This window comes from Loxodonta africana, chromosome 15 (genome assembly GCF_030014295.1).
Source record: "Loxodonta africana isolate mLoxAfr1 chromosome 15, mLoxAfr1.hap2, whole genome shotgun sequence".
In the NCBI taxonomy this organism is placed as follows: Eukaryota; Metazoa; Chordata; class Mammalia; order Proboscidea; family Elephantidae; genus Loxodonta; species Loxodonta africana.
In genome coordinates, this window is record NC_087356.1 from 72,971,456 (window position 1) to 72,986,673 (window position 15,218).

Consider the following 15,218-nt stretch of genomic DNA (forward strand, 5'->3'; position numbering starts at 1 on the left):
CATTCCACCAAGGCAGTAGTGACAAGTATAATCCCTATTTTAAAAATGAATACCAATGCATGTCTTCAGACACGAGCTAAGTGTCCTCTGATCACAGGGGGCTTAGAAACAAAATGTGGGTCATCTGACTTGTAACTTGCGAGCCATATTAGTTCCTGCTCCCCCTGCCGGGGCAGAGATGAACACAGCAGAGATTGTCCCAGTGCAGATGCCTCTCCAGAAAAATTCATTTCTAACAGGCACCTGGAGCTTGCCACAGTACCAAATTAACTTGCATCAAGGCTTACAAGCTATATAAATCTTTACTAATTGATTTTTAGCTGGTGTTCTTAGAGGGGCAGAGAGAGAAGAAATGAAGACAAGGATAGACAGGAAAACTGAGTGTGGTTCAATTCTAATGGGTGTTTGAGAGAATGGAGAAAGGAAAAGAGAGGGAAAAAGGAGAAGGTTAAGAAGGAGAGAGGTGGGGCTATGAGAAAGGAATTATGAAACTGGAAAGCAAAAAGCACAAGGGTGGGGGAAAGAAAAGCCAAGTGTCCCGCCTATTCAGCAGTCAGAGAGTAAGGCCAGGCTTAAGGACCATTCCAGACCCAAGGCTTCTAAGGGCCCTAGGAAGCACTCTTGGGAAGCTTCACGCCTGCCTTCCCAGAGGGATGGGAGAGCAGGGGAGGGAATGCTGTCATTTGCATGAAGATCCAGCTGTAACCTCAGATATCCAATTGGGCCCATTTGCAAGGAAAACCATGTCCCTTTAGGCAAAACCTTCCACCTGCATGTGGGTATTCACAGCAGGGAGGAGGAGGACAAAGCACAAAATCAGAAATCAGCAGGACAAAGCACAAAATTCCAAATCAGCAAGTGTGGGGACAAGGAAGTGGGTGTGTGGGGGCAGGGGAGCGGTGGTTCTGTAAGTTTTGGAAGGAAACTTTTGAAGGGAAAAAAAAAAAGGAGATCGGAGAAAGAGAAGAAAAATGTGAGCAGAGGATGTATGGAGAAAAAATAAGTTGCCACTGAGTCAATTTCAACTCATGGCAAACTGTGTGTGCCAGAGTAGAAATGTGCTCCATAGAGTTTTCAGTGGCTGATTTTTCAGAGGTAGATTGCCAGGCCTTTCTTCCCAGGCACCTCTGGGCGGACTTGAACCACCAGCCTTTCAGTTAGCAGTCCAGTGTGTTAACCATCTGCAACACCCAGGGACTCCATGGAGAAAAGGCTCAATGTTTTGCTTCATCCTAAGACCGAATTTACATTTAGAATCTCATTTATAATACTACCAATAACTGTGATGTAGAGAAGCTTAAGATGTCTCTTTCAGAATGGGCCCTTTAATTTCTCACCCCATCCTCTAACATCCCTCATCCTCTCTAAGCTCATTTGTTACTATAAACCCCGGAGAAAGGAAATCCTGATCCTGTCTGTCCCTCGGGTGGAGGAGCCGAGTCCCAGGAGTGGTGGCAAGCAGGTCCATCATACATGTCCTCTGAGAAAAGCCTCAGGAAGCACCTGGGGATCCAACTCAGGTGTCCACCTTTCAAGCTGCTTCCTTTCTCTTGGGCCAATTGCAGCCCAAGGCCAGGTATTCCAGGGTTTCAGCAGTCTGTTAGGTTTACTTTGCTGGGAGAGCAGCTCTGGCCCTAACCCCAACCAGGCTGCCCAGAAAAGTACAAGAGTGCGGGGACAAGTCAAGCACATGCCCTAACCCCAACCAGGCCGCCCAAAAAAGTACGAGAGTGCAGGGACAAGTCAAGCACATGTCCATCTCGGGCAAAACGAGCCCACAGTTGCCCCTTCGCTTTCAGATAAGGGACATCTTCACACCTGGTAATTCCAGACTGCGGAATGGAAAGGAGATCCCACTGGCTTTCTCCCAACTCTGAATCCATGGTGATAACTGACTGATAAGGAGAGATTCAGGCAAAAATTCTAACCTGGAGGAAACTCATTCCAACTATCCCAAACATCATGCATATCACACCAAATGATCAAAATGCCCAGGAGATTTCCTCATCTCCTGTGGTCTCACTCCAGCCCACCCTATATATGCCAGCCAAGGATCTATGACCTAAAATTCTGCCTTCAGCACCAAAACCAAACCCATTACCATCAAGTTGATTCCAACTCATAGCAACCCTGTAGGACAGAGTAGAACTGCCCCATACAGTTTCTAAGGAGAGCCTGGTGGATTTGAACTGCCACCCCTTTGGTTAGCAGCCGTAGGACTTAACCACTACACCACCAGGGTTTCCATGCCTTCTACACATCAGTCAATGAACCGATACTGCTATCTGCCACTTCAATCTCTTCTGCCTTTAAGGCAGTTGATCACCTTTGTTCTTGAAAATCTCTCCTCCTCTGGGCTGATGACACGCACCTCTCTCTTCTAAGTCCTCTTCCCATCTCTGCCACTGGCTTCTCTCTTGCTATCTGGCCTGAAATTTGGCCCTTCCCCAAAGGTGAGTCCTTCACCTCCCTAGGTGACTTCACCTACATCTAAAAGCACAGGGCTCCCATGTCTGTTTCCAGTCCTGATCACACTCTCGAGCTTCAGCAACGACATTTTCACAGATGAATCCCTCAGGCACATCTCAGATTCCAAACAGAGCTGAGTCCTCCCAAACCTCCTCCCACTACTGCCCCATTCTCAATGGCACTGTCATTTCCTCATCTCTCAGGCTGCAAACCAGTCTCTTTCATCTCACTCCACAAAAAAGTGAGTCACCGAAAACTCCTTAACTATCTTTCCTTTCCACCCCCATTACCCTAGTTCTCAATGCCTTCTGCCTAGACTCTTCTGATAGCCTCTTCTATATTCATTCACACTCTATAATTAAATGTCTAAACACAAACCTGAAATTATCTTTCTGTTTCCCATTGGCACCCAAAGTCCAAAATCCCCAGCATGGAATGCAAAGTTCCCTATGAGCACAGTTTGACACCTATCCATATGCCAATACTTTATCTCCCCTTATGCTCTCTTCAAGAGTTCCCATATTCTAGTCCTACACATCCTTCCTGGTTTTCTTAATACACATTCTCAGTCTCCTACCCCTAGACTTCTGTACAACTTACGTTTTCCCTCCATGTCTACCTATTGGAGTCCTGTTCATCCTTCCAGACCCATTCCACCTTCTCCAAACCTTGCTAGGCATCCACCGCTGAAGTGACTAGAACATTTAACACCTTCTGCCTGGTATACAAAGCTAAGACCTGCAAGCTCCCGGAGGCTCCCACCCTGGCACCTCCCACACTGCCCAGCACAGTGTGTGGTTTACAGCACGTGCTCAGTACATGCTGAACTGAATCCCATCCAGGGGAAGGTCTTCACACCCATGACTCCAGCAATCCCCGAGGGCACAAAAGCTCTCAACTTGGTATCTCCAACCTGTTAATATCAATAAAAATAGCTAACATTTCTTGAACGTGTATGAGCTCCTGGTACTGGGCTGGCATTTATTAAGCATTATCTTACTTATTCCTCCCAACCAACCTATCAAGGACTAATGGATATTACTGCTAATCTTTTTACAAATGACAAAATTTAATTCTTAACAGATTGAGTAACTTGCCCAAAGTCACACAGACAGGTAAGTGGCAGAATAAGATTCAAAATGCAGGCGTATCTGATTACAGAGCTTGTTGTCAGAACCAACCACTCAATAATGTTTGTTTGGGGGATGGGTGGATGGATGAATAGAAGGACTGGTGAATGGAACGATGATGGGTAGCTGGATGGATAGAAAGAAGGAAGGAATCACCTTTGTCCCTTCAGTCTCCAATCCATTCTCTACTTTGCTGTCAAAATAAACTTTCTAAAAAGTGAACTTGACATGTTTGACCACAGTTAAAGTCCTCTTATGGTTTCCTGCCCCTTAGAATATAATCTGAACTCCGAAATACGGCACATAAGGTCCTCAATTATGTCACTTTCAGCCACCTTGGAAAACCCCATCTGTGGCTACTTCTCCCGGCAAGCCTCTGCTTCCACCGACAAGGCCGATTTAGAGACCCTTGTGCCATGTCCTCTCGTTCTTCCGTGTCTTACTCTTCTCTCTCTCTGGAATGCCATTTCCTCCTTTAGTCACCCTACAGACAGCCAGGTCAACATTTACACTTCAAGACTAAGCCCCAGCACCTCTCTTATGCCCCCATGCTCCCCCTCTCCTCCAATCCTTCACTGTACAAGAAGAAATGTTTAGAGCTATACTCCTAACTCAGCAAAACCACACAAAGCTTGCTAGATTCCTAGAAATCTTTTAAAAGGCACCTCATTATCCCATAGACGGATGTCCAGCCAAACAAATAAAACCAATTCCTATGTATTCCAAAATATGTATCTTTCATTATTAGTCTGACAGAGGCTGGAGAAACCTCGAGAGTATGGCCCCCAGACACCCTTTTAGCTTGGTAGTGAAGTCACTCTTGAGGTTCACTCTTCAGCCAAAGATTAGACAGGCCCATAAAACAAAACGAGACTAAAGGGGCACACCAGCCCAGGGACAAGGACGAGAAGGCAGGAGGGGACAGGAAAGCTGGTAATAGGGAACCCAAGGTGGAAAAGGGGAGACTATTGACACATGGTGGGATTCGCAACCAATGGTACAAAACAATATGTGTATTGTTTAATGAGAAACTAATTTGTTCTGTAAACCTTTATCTAAAGCACAACAATATCAAAAAGAAAAAAATGTATCTTTCAAACTCTATGGTGTGCCATTAACCTGATCCTGCTACGCTATATTTCAAAATCTGGGGATTTTAAAGCTAAAAAAAGATCCTAGAGTTTCTGTAGGAAAGGAAGGGAAATGCGTATCAAGTGAGCTACTGGATTAAGACTCCTTTCAAGAGCTTAGGATTCGTATATCTGATTAGTACATCTAACTCTCAGCCTCACAAAGGAGAAACCTGAGAAATAGGAAGGTTAAGTGCCTGGCCAAGGTGATACGGCTTCATATCTAGCCCTTCAGTTCCACAAACGTTCACTGAGCACCTAGGCATTTGAGTTGATACTGGTGAATTAAGCAGGATCTTTGTGTCTGGGACATGTACAGTCAGGAAGAGCCAGACACGCATTCCTCTCATTTAATGGAAGCAGTGGGTGGTGTGACAGGAGTACGGAGAGAGTAAGGGCACCTAACCCAGACTCCAGGGATCAAAAAAGGCTTCCTTGGGGATAACGCCATTTGAGCTGGTTCTGAAAAATGTGTTGGAGTTAGCCAGGAGAGGGGTACAGGGGTCAGGGAGGACACGGTAGTGGGAAAGAAGACAAAAGAGAATGAGCGCGAAGGTATGAAGGCATAAAATAGCACGGACTACACAGAGCTACAAGCAACTATGTGTTACTAGAGCATAACATGCTTCAGGAGATACTTCAGAGAGCCTTGAGTTATCAACTTTCTCCAAAAACTGGCCCACTGAGACCCCACCAGCCACCAGTAATCCACTGCAGGGGGCCCAGAGGCCATTCGCTCAATTTCCCAACATAGGCTATTTCACTCCTCTCTTGGTTTCTTGGTTACCTTGCTAATACACAACCAGTTGCCATCAAGTTGATTCTGACTCATGGTGACTTCATGTGTGTGACAGCAGAATTGTACTGTAGGGTTTTCAATGTCTTTTTTCCCCCCCAGAAGTAGATCATCAGGTCTTTTCTCTGAGGTGCCTCTGGATGGACTCGAACCTCCACTCTTTTGGTTAGCAGGTAAGTGTGTTAAACTGTGCTAACTGTTTGCACCACCCAGGGACTCTCTGCTAATAAAGAGTGTTTCTGTAAGTCTCACCCCAATACCTCAAGCGATAATTTGATAGCAGAAGCCCTTGAGAAATGGGGAACTATGGAAAGAGGACAAAGGCTCTTTGGCTTTCTGCAGTGACTCTCTTTGCAGCATCCCCATCTCCCCTTCGAGACAGGGTGGCTGCTGCAGCACTTTGCTTGGCTTTCTTTCCCCACCCTTACCCCCAGCGTGGCTCTGCTGGTACAGGCAGACCTTGTCAGCAAGCCAGCTCCCTGATCAGCCACTCTGCAGAACCCTGAACAGAACAGCTAGATGGTGTTCCAGTGTTCCTCATTCGTGTTATCTTGACTGCCTGCAGAGAAATCATTTCCAGTCCAGGGATTGCAAACTATGTACCCATTGCTCTGGAGCTCCATCTCCACCTGCTCAGATTTCAGCAGCTCCTTTCTGACTCTCTTGCCACAGTGTACCCCCTCCCCCTGGGCACCCCAGCCCTGGGTCATTCCCAGGCAGACTCTCACCCCACCTCCCCAACACCTGGACACTTCACATTCACTTCATTGTTTCTCCTAAGTCCAGCCCTACAGTGACCTGGAGGATCAAATGCCTGGCTGGAATGGGTGTAGTGTCAGGGTCACTGGTCGTTTTTTATACAGTCTGATACGTCCCAGGGCACTCCCACCTAATAGCAAGATCTTTGAATGAGAAATGAGAAAGCCAGTTTCAAACACAACGTTTCTTTGCTGGGGGTCTGCATAGGCAGTTTAGCATTCGGGTTAACTGCCCGTCTCCAGTGTCAGCAGGCCCAGGTTTGACTCCTAGCTCTGCCACTTAGCTGTCGTATGTTCCCAGCCTCTGAGTCTCCCTTTTCTCAATGGAAAAACAAAAGAAAATAATACTTAACTGATCTCCTGAATTAAAATGTTCAGGGGATGGTCTTAAGAATTCGCATGTTAAACAAGCACCACTACTCCTCCTCCCAAGAAACAAGCATATAGGAAATAAGAAGTAATGACATATCTGCCTCAGGTGGCAGAGACCAGCTTACAACTCCTTGAGGATCTGCCATTCAGTGTCTGCCAAGTTGGGTGGACTCGCTGGAATAGTAAAATCATTTGAGCTTGTCTTAGGCCTAGTCTGTCAATGCAGAAGAATCCTAAACTGAGCTGATGGAGGATGGGGTTGAGGGTGTAAGGTAAGGCTAAGACTCAGTACCTGATGGGACAAGGCCACCTTCTTTGAGCTGTAGAAGCCTGACAATTACCTTTAGAGCTCAAACCCACAGCCATAGGGTAAGCATCTCATTCCTCCCTAGTTTTAGTTGAGTTCTGGTTAAAGCTGATTCTGATATCTGGTAGTTTCTAACTCCTAACAGATGACTGTTCTGTTCTCCACCATGCTGATTTCCAAGTCTCATCAATAGTCTTCTTCAGTTCCTTAAACCCAAAAAAGCCAGTTCCGTCGAGTTGATTCCAACTCATAACGACCCTATAGGACAGAGTAGAACTGCCACATAGACTTTCCAAGGAGCGCCGGGTGGATCTGAACTGCTCACCCTTTGGTTAGCAGCCCTGGCACTTAAAAAAACTTGCACCACTACAAATATCCACAAGAATGAGCCAGCTCCACTTTGAATGTTCCCATAGCACAAGCTCAGGTGTCTGAGAAAGGAAGGCTGCAGGTGTATTTGCATAATATTTGCATGGAATTTACATGCTGCCTGAAAATGCCTCCATTGGTAGCACCGCCCACCCCAACAAGTGCCGGATTCCAAGTTTATTGAGGCACCCTGAAGATGGTTACTTTTTCAATTCCTCTCTGTATTCTTGCTTATTTCTTAGCAGTGTCTTAGTTCCTCTGCACCCTCATAAAACCATAGCATGGTGAGTGAGAAGGGCAGACACCAACAGAACCTTGAAGAAGGGAAAGAAAGGCCCAAATCACAAGTCCCAGCAGGGCCTCAAATTTTCCTTAGACAACATAATGGAGCCACTTAGTACTAAGGTGAGAATCCTCCTGGAGTCCCTGGTCCCAGCCCCCTTTACCCATTGAAAATAAACCAAGAGATCACTGGTTCACAGGAAGAGCTGGAAGGGCCCATCCAGTCTAATCCTCTCACTGTTACAGGTAAGGAAATGGTCCAGAGGGATGACATGACTGTCCACCAAGGGGTTAACAAGCAGCTGGATGTCTCACCAAGGGGTTAACAAGTAGACCTAGGGTGCTGGTTTCATTTGCTTCTCCCTCCACCCCCCACCAATTTTTAGGATACTGGATGGTATGAGCATTTGAAAGGATGAGAAACGCACTGATATTCTTAAGAGGAGTTCCCCATGACTGTCTGGAACCCCTCTTTTGTGTGCCTAGGGCAGTGGTGGAAACCCTGGTGGCGTAGCGGTTAAGTGCTATGGCTGCCAGCCAAAAAGTCAACAGTTCAAATCCACCAGGCACTCCTTGGAAACTCTATGAGGCATTTCTGCTCTGTCCTATAGGGTCGCTAGGAGTCAGAATCAACTCGAAGGCAACAGCTTCTTTTTTTTTTTTTTTTTTTTTTAGGGCAGTGGTGCTTCAGTGGTTGAATTCTTGCCTTCCAAGAGGGAGGCCCAGGTTTGATTCCTGGCCAGTGCACCTCATGCACAGCCGCCACCCGTCTGTCAGTGGAGGCTTGCATGTTGTTATAATGCTGAGCAGGTTTCAGCACAACTTCTAGACTAAGAGGGACTAGGAAGAAAGGCTTGGCAATCTACTTCTGAAAACCCAACAATGAAAACCCTGTGGATCACAATGGTCCAATCCACAGCCAAGTGTGGCACAGGACCTAATAACATTTCACTCTACTGTGCACGGGGTTGACGAGTCGGGGACTGACTCAATGGCAGCTAACAACAACAATCACTTGGAGACAACTTAGTGCCACCGGGTCCGGTTTCCTCTCTAGAGGAGAAAGCCAACTGTGCCTTTTGCATCAAAACTGTCATTACCTGGTTGAAGAAGGAGGTGAGACAGCTTCTAGGAGAGATGTCTTTTAAAAAAAAAAATGGTGCAGGTTCTCTTCCCGATCTCATGCTAAAGTTGGGTCCCAGCCTTGTCCGTGCGTGCCACACCTTGGACCAGATTTAGCAGCATGTTGCATTGCAGCAAGGGACAGGAAGGGAGAGGGCTCCAGGGATAATGCCTTTCTTTCCTATCGCAGTCATACAAATGCCAACTGTGGATCCTGACACAGAAGGGGTCTCCCCTCAGTGCTGCAAGACCAAGATTTAGACAAAGATGAACACCTTGTTCCTTCTCCTCTGTGTGGGCCACGGTATCCTGAACCTGCTGAAATTCCCTGGGGGCCTTCCAGGTTGGGCCTTTGGGTGACATATACAAGGTGTTCAGAGACAGGCTCAGGCTGAGATTAAGAGCCAAGAAGGTGGAACGAGACTGTTCCATTTGTAAGAACACTTACAAATGAACAGCTGGCAATTTTCCAGACTCCTAACTAGCCACTGGGAGTCCAGGTGGCACAGTGGTTAAGAGCTCGGCTGCTAACCAAAAGGTCAGCAGTTGGAATCTACTAGGTGCTCCTTAGAAACCCTATGCGGCAGTTCTACTCTGTCCTATAGGACTGCTACGAGTGGGAATCGACTCAACAGCAAAGGGTTTGGTTTTTTGAGCCACTGGTCATCCGTACATTCATTCACACTGTTCGCACTAGTCAAGCCCCTTTCTTTTTCTGCGCTCTCTCACCGTTCCCATCTCTATATGTACATATTCTGTAGATAATTCAGGTCACTTCCTATGGCCAACAAGTTCCTGTTACTGACTCTTCCTTCCTTAACTAGTTCAAACGTCTATACAAAGTTTAAAAAAAAAATTTGCTTTTAAATCTTACAAAGAGATTGAAAGGTGGTAGAGCCCATCCAAAATTTGCAATCAGTTGACTAATTTAACACATAGACTTATTCTTATTAGAGATCAACTTAAGTCTGGAACAATTTACTTATTGTGGGGGAAGGCAGTGACTTCAGTTGTTGACTTTATAAATTAACGCGAGGAGAAGGTCCACAGAGTTTTTGGCCAACCAAACTAAAGCAAAACTTCAATGATCTTTCTGGTGCTCTTAGTCCAGAGAGGTGATGGGTGAAGAGGGGGCTAGAGACTGGGCAATGTTTGCTTGCCTTTCCTACTCAAACCAAAGAGAAGAGATCCCTCATTACAGTGGCTACAGGCTCTGCCCAACCCACTCCCCCACCCCCTGGCTTCCTGCTGCTTCTGTTCAGCCCCAGAGTTTGGAATTCAATCCAGGAACAGGCATGACAAACACTATTTTTCATTTCCATGGAGACCAAGGCCTACAATAGAACCAGGACTCTATGCCTGAAATGCCAATATAGCCTGACCCACTTTTCCCCCCTTCCTACAAAAACAAAGTAAGTTTGTTTGGGTCCTACCAGAGCTGAGGCAGAAGCCAGGGCTCCTATTACCTCTATGGATATTTTGGAGAAGAACAAATTATGAAATCCTTTGGAAGCACACAGAATGATACAGAACCAGTGTCAGAAGTCAGACCTGAGTTGTTTTAGCAGAAAGGCTCACTGGCTGCACCCAATCCATCACACTTCCTTTTCCTAACCTTCTGGAAAGAAAAGTTCTTAACATCTAAGAGAAGCATTTAATGAACAGGTATACGACTCCTCCTGGACTCCAAACTTGGGAGACCGTTTCTCCAGCTTCATCTCGCACCACTCTTTCCCTCACTCTATTCCAGCCTTAAGGACCTTTGTGTTCCTTGAACATACCAAGTTAATCCCTGCCCCAGGATATGTGCACTTGGTCCCTCTGCTTGCAATTTCTTACTCTAGAGCTTTGAGTGGCTGGTTCCTTTATAGGCCAAATGTCACTTCCTCAGGGCAGTCTATCTTAAGTGACCACTCAATCTAAAGTGGCCTCCCTACTCCCAGACAATCATTACCACATCACTCTTTTTTTTCCTTTCTGGCATTTAAAAGGAGCTGAAAGTATCTTGACTTTTGATATTGTTTAGTTGTTTGCCACCGAATTGAAAGCTCCACGGGACCGGGGGCCTTGTCCACTCTTGCCCATGGTGTCTGGTGCCTTTAGCACAGGTCTGATGTACATACTGGGATTGCAGGTATGTAGTGCAGGAATAAAGGAATGAGCTTTCTTTAAGGCCCTCCATTCCATTGTTGGGGTACACTGTTAGACAGTTCTTTCTTAAGCTGGCCCCAAATCTGACTTCTTCTAACGCCAGCCCATTGGTTCTTATTCTGACTTCCGGGTCCGTAAAAATAAAGTATTACACCACTTCCAGACCCTGTGTTGGCCTGGTCACTTAGCCTAAATGTTAGGGGATAGGAGTTTAAATCCTGAGTTGTTTTGTGCCCTTAAGAAAAACTGCTTTATCTTTCTGTGTTTCATGTCTGATGAATGATTACGCCATACATTACTGGGATGAGAGACATAATTTTACAAAGAATAAACCTAATTAGAGAGTGCAGCCCAAAAGAAAAGGACTGTCTGTAATTGCTCACGGAGGGAAAGTGTTAGAAGTAGGCTATGAATTCCCATTTAAGAAGCTGAATTCTGTTTCTAAATTCTGTCCTTTCTGCCTGAATATAGACTATTGCTATTCACGTCTTCAGCTTGTCCCTACTTCTACAGGGCTGGGAAGATGATGACTTAAGATGAAGCAGGAGAGATGGCAATTAAACATAGGGACTTGCTGGTGTTGGATAACCTTCTTTTCCTGAGATTGTTCACAACAGAACAAACACTTAACATTTGGGGGCAGCCCTGCTGGGTTCGCAGGCAGGGTGTTGGCTGAGCTGAGCTAAAATCACAGACCGCAGTTTGGAAGGCACCTCAGTGGTCATGTAATCCAACCCACCACCAGATGCAGGCACTTCCTCTGCAATGGTCCTGCCAACAGCCGCTCTTCCTCTGCTTGATACAACTCACTAGGTGGCCCCATACCTGTCAGGGCAGCTCTAAGGGACTTCCAAGTGCCATTTTACTTACTTATCCATAACTCTCAGTGCTCGTTACCTAGCCAGCTCTAACTTTAACAGCCTTAGAAATTAATTTTGCCGAGTCCCTGTAATTCAACAAGCATGTACTGAACAACTACAATGTGCCTCCAACTTTGTAATACATAACCTAAGGGCCAAAGAGAATGGTGACCATGTTGTGGTCCTTTGTATCCATACAACACTACACATGCTACCAGGTACACAGTAGGGACTTAATAAATACTTTTAAATTGACTCACTACCAATCTCAGTCAAATCTTAAGTACAAGACCACCCAAAGTATTCCAGGAGCCTCAACTCCCATAGGAACGGGACCTTATGAAAGCAGAAAGGTGCTAAGCTATCCCAGGAAGCCCCTTCCTTGAAAGAGATTTCCAATCCATTGGGAGGCAACAAACTGCTGAACAAGGCCAAGGGGAGTTAAACTGAATAGAACTTCCAGCTTCTTCTAGGTTTGCTCCTCAAGGGCCCCTCCCCCATCACCAAAAAGACAAATACCCATCCATCCAACAAACATTTGATGAGGATTATAGGCTCATGAAATACACGGGATTGCCATGAGTCAGAATTGACACATGAGGTTGCCATGAGTCAGGATCAACTCGATAGCAACTGATTTTCATTCCACTCCATGCCAGGTAATGTTCTAGGCATTAGGGACATCTTTGAGGGGCTTCCAATCAGGTGGGAGAAACAGACATGGGATTAATGAGCACCATGTGATAAAAGCTACTGGATTCAACCAAAACCTCTCCCCTCACCACCTGTCACAGGAGCCAGGAGGAGGGCACAATAGAATAGCAAGCCAGGAGTTGAGAATCCAGAACAGGAGGCTTTCCTGTCTCAGCCCCTTGCCTGTACATGATCTGGGGCAAACCATTTCTCTTTGAGTTTCAGCTTTTATGATGTGAGAAGTAAACTCTGCTTAACCCTCACAAAGATGTGAGAAGACATGGTAAACAGCATATAAAGGAAACTCTTAGAATTTCTGAGAGAAGTAGCATCTCTGAGACAGAAGGACTCAGATTTAAACTAGGCAAAGGATCCAGAAACAAGAGCCAGGCAGCTATGGAGCCACTTCAGCGTCAGCAGCTCTCCCACGGTCAGGGCTACAGCACCTGATGCACCAGAAGGTTACTGCAGGACTGTCACAAAGTTTCAAGGGGTGTGCAGGTGGCTGAGAAATAAATAACAGGATTCAGTTTGCCCTTCCCTCATAGCACTCCTTCCCTAACCTCACTGTTAGAGCCTACATGAATGGCTAATCCCTCCCTGACTCCTATGGATTCAAACCCAGTTCTGACTTATTTTTCTGCTAGAGATCAAACTGAAAAAGGATGAAAATTAACCAATAGGTTAAAATCAGCCAATCTGCCAGCTTTAGTTAGATGCCTGTCACCCAAGATAGGTATTAATCTAATTTAAAACATATCCAGGGTACAAAATTCCAGGGCTTCCCTTTGAGGCCCTTCTCATTGTCTCCTGCTACCATCAGGAAGTTCTTCCTTATGATTAAAAAAAAAACAAAAACAAAAAGTTATGTTGTACTTCATACCATTTTCTTTTATTCCATCTTCCCCAGACTTGAGGCCAGTTCATTGGCCATAACCCTACACTCCATTCCTATCCTACTGTCTTCAAGTGAAATGATTCTCATTCCTCAAGCCTATATTCAGAAATTAGAAATCATTTCTCCTACGACATCTCCACCAATTCTTTGTTCAAACTGAGCCCTTATGTCTCAAGTGAAGAGAAGTCATCAGTTGATGATATATAGGTCATTTCACCTTTGGACAACTCTGATAGTTTTTAAGCTTAAGCTGTTTCCTGTGCCTCCCTCCAAAGGTCCTATCTTTACCCTCTTGGGAGTGGCAGAACAAATCTAGATCCTCTTTCACATAATTATTTTAACATGGTTTTCACGACCCTCAGTCTTTTCTTCCACATTGTGGCTATAGAGCCCTCACCCACTGGGTTTTCTCTCCTCTGGATTCCAGTTTACCTCCATCCAACCCAGAAATGGTTGTATTCCTACAGGGAGGTGGTCTGACTAGCTCAAAATAGAGTAGAATCATCACCCTGGGCACCTTGACAATCAGGGTTCAAATATATATTTTTGGAGTCATTCTCTGAATCGGGGAAATCTAGAATTAGTCACTGCTCTAAGCCTCTGGCAACAGTGCTTCCACTTCAGCCTACAGGCCAAGGAGAGTGTGTGCAGACATAACAAATGTATGTACATCCTTACAAGGAGCACACCCACCCACCACTTTTCCCAACCAGTGAAACCTGAGCTCTAGGTGGATGATGAAGGACCCACCCAACTCTCAATCCAACTCAAACTGTAGGACAATTGTGAACATTTATATGAATAACTTTAGGCAAAACCCACAAGCCCTTAGCAAATATCAGCCATTTGTTCCTTGGTCCCTTACTTCCTGGCTTACCAATAAACTGAGGTATTACCCAACTGATCAAGAGCAATGCTATGAGGCTCAGAGGTCATTACGAACACTGAATCCAGCCTTGTATTGTCAGTAACTCGGTTACATAGGGGTGTATTGTGTATACACATGTGTACATAATGAAGCTGTCTGTACTCAATTTGAAGAGTTTGAAGAGACCACTTATAAGGTGGTCTCAGGTGATTATCAGGACTTCACTGCAGGGCTTCGAACCGGTTTGGAATAGCCAACATAACTGAGGGCAGTATACACGTTTTATAGCAACCAAATCTGTTGCCCATAGAATTTTGACCTGAGAAGGAAACAGCAGTGCCACGTTCAAAGATGGTGGCCAACTATGTGGCTTTGTATGCGTGTCGCTCTCCACAGTCCTGTCAATAATCCAGTCTCTTGCATCAGGCTCCTAAAACTTTTGGGAACTGTGCGGGAGACTGGATTATTGGCAGAGACACACATTCAAACTGGTGTGGTTGGCCGCCATTTTTGAGCAGGGTATACCGTGGTCAAAATCCGACGGGCAACAGATTGGTTGCTATGCAACACATGTATGCTGCCCTTGTTTACATCAGCAATTAAAGAACCATTCCGAAAGGGTTCGAAGCCCTGCTTTACTGTCAGGGTCAGCAAACTATGGCTCATGGGTCATATCTGGCACACAGCTTGCTTTTGTACAACTGCTAGGCTAAGTATGGTTTTTACATTTTTTAATGGGTATTTTTGTGACACGTGAAAATTATATGAAATTCAAATTTCTGAGTTCATAAGTAAAGTTTTATTGGAACGTGGCCACACTCACTCATTTATATGTTTATGACTGATTCCACTCTACAGCAGCTGAGTTGAGTAGCTGCAACAGAGACTGTATGGCCTGCAAAGCCTAAAATACTTGGTATTTTGGCCCTTGATAAAAAAAAAAAAAAAAAAAAAAGTCTGCCAAATCCTGGTTTGGACCAGGATGTAGGACCATCAAAAAGGCTTTTCTGCAA

General features: G+C 45.4%; 1 protein-coding gene across 6 annotated transcripts in view; it reads right to left on the bottom strand.

Moving 5' to 3' along the window:
* Positions 1–15,218, bottom strand: part of GRAMD1B (GRAM domain containing 1B) — a 212,384-nt gene that overhangs the window by 57,506 nt on the left and 139,660 nt on the right. The window lies entirely within an intron of this gene.